The sequence below is a fragment of the Sorex araneus genome, chromosome 3 (genome assembly GCF_027595985.1).
Source record: "Sorex araneus isolate mSorAra2 chromosome 3, mSorAra2.pri, whole genome shotgun sequence".
NCBI classification, from domain to species: domain Eukaryota; kingdom Metazoa; phylum Chordata; class Mammalia; order Eulipotyphla; family Soricidae; genus Sorex; species Sorex araneus.
This window is the reverse complement of record NC_073304.1, coordinates 197,773,302-197,778,233: the sequence shown is the minus strand read 5'-3', so window position 1 is coordinate 197,778,233 and position 4,932 is coordinate 197,773,302.

Genomic DNA, 4,932 nt, shown 5'->3' with positions numbered 1-4,932 from the left:
GATGGTGGCAGCAGCGGGGAGTGATGTGGCTGCTGGAGGGTACCAGTATCTGTTTTTTTTTCTAACCAATGTTATGATGCAACATCATTCCACAACCTGCTACCAATACAGAGACTTTGTTTCAAGATGTTTTTGTTGGGGCTGGAGCGATAGCACAGCAGGGAGGGCATTTGCCTTGCACGCAGCCGACTCGGGTTCGAATCCCAGCATCCCATATGGTCCCCCAAGCACCGCCAGGAGTAATTCCTGAGTGAAGAGCTGGGAGTAACCCCTGTGCATCGCTGGGTGTGACCCAAAAAGAAAAAAAAAAAGATGTTTTTGTTTGGGGGCCACACCTGGCTTTGTATTGCTCCTGGCATGGGAATGCAGACCTCCCACATGTAAAACATGCACCCTAGTACAAATTCTGACACTACATGGTATCCTGAGCACCATCAGGAACCCTTCTGAAAACAGTCAGGGATTACCCCTGAGCATTGCTGAGTGTGACACATAAAACAAAAATACATACACACACACAAAATAAAAAGATCAGATCAGGCCAGAAAAGTAGTTCATTGCTGGAATGCAAAAGGTTTTTGGACTAGATTTGGAAGCATGAAAGTTACGCATCTCGAGAAGGGAGATGCAGATGACATATGTGTCCGTGGGCACAAGCAGCACATGGGCTCGGTTAGCACATGCGTGCCCTTTCTTTGTTCAAGGTGGCTTTTACTTTTTATTTATTTATTTATTGCTTTTTAGGTCACACCCAGCGATGCACAGGGGTTACTCCTGGCTCTTCACTCAGGAATTACTACTGGCAGTGCTCAGGGGACCATATGGGATGCTGGGAACCGAACCTGGGTTGGCCACGTGCAAGGCAAATGCCCTACCCACTGTGCTATAGCTCCAGCCTCTCAAGGTGGCTTGTATAGGGTTTTCCCAAGCTGCCCCACTTGGGACTTTCTGGCTAGGTGAGAATCCGTTGGTACGGTTGTTTCCGAGGGGATAGAGTTGGGAATATTCTTTGAAACTCCTTTTCTTGACCTTTGGTCCTGCTGGATCTTCTCGGAGAATGGGTCCAGCCTTCTCTGGTCTGGGATAGCTGAGGGTTAATCAGATTAAAGGAAGGAATTGAAGGTTCTCCACTAATTTCCTTCAGGCCTTTTCTGTAGGGAGGAGTCCAGTTTTCTCAGGGTGGGCCGCTGGAGAAGATCTTAGCAGGTCTTGTTTTCTGTATCCAAATGTGGATCAGATTTAGGACTGGTGGATCTATTACCTCCCAGAAATGTCATTGCCATGATGTGTGTATGTGGGGGGGGGGCTTCCCTAATCTACCTGCCTACATTATCTTGAGCATGACTTGAAGCAAACTCCTAGCACCCTGGGTATGGCTCAAAGAGAGTAGGAGTTCGGGAGATAGTAGAAGTTAAAGCACTTGCCTTGCACGCAGTCATCCCCTGTTTGATCCCTGGTACCGCAAATAGTCCCCCATGTACCACCAGGAATAGCCCCTGAGCACTGCTGTGTTTGGTTCCCAAATCCAATCCCCACCTCATGCCAAAAGCAAATATAATGTGGAATTTAGGGAAGACTCTTGAAACAGGAAAGATATTCAGAGGCCAGAGTAAGGCACTTGCCTTGCATGTGGCTGACCTGCATTTTTCTCTAGCTCCCCACATAATCCCTTGAGCCAGAAGTAAGCCCTGAGCACAGCTGGCTATGCCCTCCAATGCCCCCCCTCTAAAAGATATATGGGCCAGAGAAATAGTACAGCAGGTAGGGTGCTTGCCTTGCAAATGATTGACCCAAGTTCGATCCCTGTCACCCCATATGGTCCCCCAAGCACCACCAGCAGTGACACTGATTACAGAGTCAAGAGTAAACCCTAAGTACCACCAGATGTGGCTCAAAAACAAACAAAAATTAAAAGAAAGACAATCAGTGAAAGCTAAGGAAATATGGATAAACGTTGGAACTGAAGAAATGATGAAACATCAGGCTCCATCAGGAGGCAGAGGGAACAGGATGACAAATATGGGAAGAACCTTTGGTTTTCCTGGAAGGAATGAGGAGGTTTAGGATTAGCCAGTTTGAATGATTTCAGTAATCTCTGGGGCAAAGAGGCTGTCCCTAATTCCCTTGTACCAGATCTTAGTGGTTAGGGCAGAGTATTAACAATCTATGGTCTAAAGTTCCTCTGGGAGCCCATGGTTAGGGACGTGGCAGTGGATTCACACACTTGAAATTGAGTTCTTTACTATCTCTAAGAATTAGGGAGTAGTCACTCCTCTGATATCAGCAAAGTCCCAAGAGGTCAAGTATTAAATACAGAAACAAGGGCCCAGAGGAATGGTCCAAAGGGCAATAGCTTATGGCATACCGAGGTTTCCCCGAAACCCCTGGGGTGGCTCTGGGGGACCCAAGCACAACTAAGCCCAAGCAGCAATGAGTATCACCAGAAGTGGACCAGGGGGTGCCTGAGCACTGCTTGTTGTAATTTCCCTCAGAAATAAAGAAAAGAAAAACCAAAAAGAAAAAATACGCATAAATGAGAATATGTGGTTATTACAAAGAACAAGGTGATTTCCCACCCCACCCTTTTAACGAATGAGCAAACAGAAACAGGTTGGTTCCCATAGTCAGTGGCAGGGGTAGGGCATGCATTCGTTTGATTTCTGGCTCTAAAGTCTCATATTGTGCCCCTAGGGGTTTGACTTATGGTAGAGCACAAGCCTTACATCTGTGAAATCCTTGGGCCAATCCCGGAAACTACAGGTCCTTTACCTCCAACACCGTCAGGTCTGAGTGCTCCTATGAATGGCTCCCCATAACAATCAATATAAATAATGTGCATGGTCTCTTGAGCATCTCCAGAAGTAACTTCTAACATTGAGCGGATGTAGCCCTAATCTCAGCTAGGTGTAGCTCCAAAACCAAATAACATATACTAATAAAGTACCAGAAAATGCAATCCCATATTGACTAGAGCCGTGCCTGCTTTCCTTTGTAGGAACTATCAGCACACTGGACCTAGTGTCAGTATTTTCATGGCCTGTTATGATGTTTGAGACCTGGAAAGAAAAAAGTTTTCCCTAATAAGGTTAGAAATAAAAAGAAAGAAGCAGGCAGGAGTGATAGTACAGAGGGTTAGAGCATTTGCCTTGCATGTGGCCAACCTGGGTCTGATTCCCAGCACCCCAAAAGGTTTCCCTGAGCACTGCCAGGAGTAATTACTGAGAAGTAATTCCAAGAGTAATTCCTGAGTGCAGAGCCAGGAGCATGCAGGGTGTGGCCCAAAAGCGGGAAGAAAAAAGAAGGAAGGAAAGAAGGAAGGAAAGATAAACACTGAAGGTAAAACTGAAGTTGCTGGACCCCCACGGGTGGCTTATATGAGGTGGAGAGGAGAGAGATGTCACTTTCTCCTGATCTACCTCTGCCACCCCGGAACCAGCTGGGAAGGCTAGGACTGATAAAGTCTGTCATGAGCCCCTTTGAGGCATGGGCCAGAGCCTCCCTTGCAGCCCCACTAGGTGGCCATCAAGCCACACCTGACACCCACTTGAACTTACATGCGAGCCTTCTATGATCTGGGCTAGCTCCAGGTAAAGGTCTTACCAGGTCTTAGTTGCTGTAGCCACAAGGTGGGTCCTGATGGCCTTAGGGCTAAGTGGTTTTACTGTTCTCCAGAAATTCCATTGCCCTGGAGACCCTTCCCTAATCTACATCATGGCATCATGGCATTTGCTTTGCACACAACCGATCCCTGGCATCCCATATGGTCCCCTAAGCACTGCCAGACATGATCCATGAGCGCAGAGCCAGGAGTAATCCCTGAGCATGGTGGGTATGGCCCAAAAGCAAAAAAAGAAAAATACTCTTTTTTTTTTTGGTAGATGTGTTGGGGAGTGGGGGGATTTGCAAGTGGTACTCAGGAGGCAGACAAAAGACCTCTCCTGATGGTTTATAGACTGCATGCAAGTACTATGTCCTAACCTCTCTGAACTCTTCAGCTTGTCTTCCTATATACTAACATACCCTAATCCATTATCTTTCAAAGTTGCATAGTGTTGCAAGCAGATAATAAAATAATACAACTTAAGCAATTGACTGGGTAGGGCACCAACCTGAGTTTTATCCCTGGCACCCCAGATGGTTCTGTGAGCTGACCAGGAGTAATTCCTGAGTGCAGAGTCAGTAGGAAGTCACAAATGTTGCCAGGTGTTGCCCAGAACTCAAAAAAATTTTTTAAAAAGAAGAAATTGCTTAATTCTGAAGTAACACAAAGGCATGGTGACCACATCTCTTTGTAATATAAATCCTGAGCTCGTTGGAGAGACCAAACTGAAACATACCCCAGATGCAGAAATCCAAGGCCTCACCCAGATAAGAATGGACCCTCAGAAAAGGAGAAGCTACGGAAGCATCTATGAGATTATGAAGCAACCATCAACAGTGCCAGGCTTTCCAGTGATAATGCCACATGAATTTCTATGTATACAAAACTACAGGAAAAAAATAGGAGGATGGAACCTCTTCCTGAATTCCATTTTGGACTGGCTCTTTCAAAGTCTGTGTTCTCCCATGAACAATCTTTCTATGTCTCTTTTCTTCCTTGATCTTTCCAGCTCATCCTCTCACCTGAACGCATATTCCTTTCCTTCTCCCCTTCACATCTAAACATCTAAGTAAGTTTTTCTTTTCTTTTTCTTTTTTTTTTTTTTTTTTGCTTTTTGGGTCACACCCGGCAATGCACAGGGGTTACTCCTGGCTCTGCACTCATGAATTACTCCTGGCGGTGCTCAGGGGACTATATGGGATGCTGGGAATCGAACCCGGGTCGGCCACGTGCAAGGCAAATGCCCTACCCGCTGTGCTATCACTCCAGCCCCACATCTAAGTAAGTTTCATTCAATAAAAATGGTTGAGGGAGTCCCTCAGATGTGATCC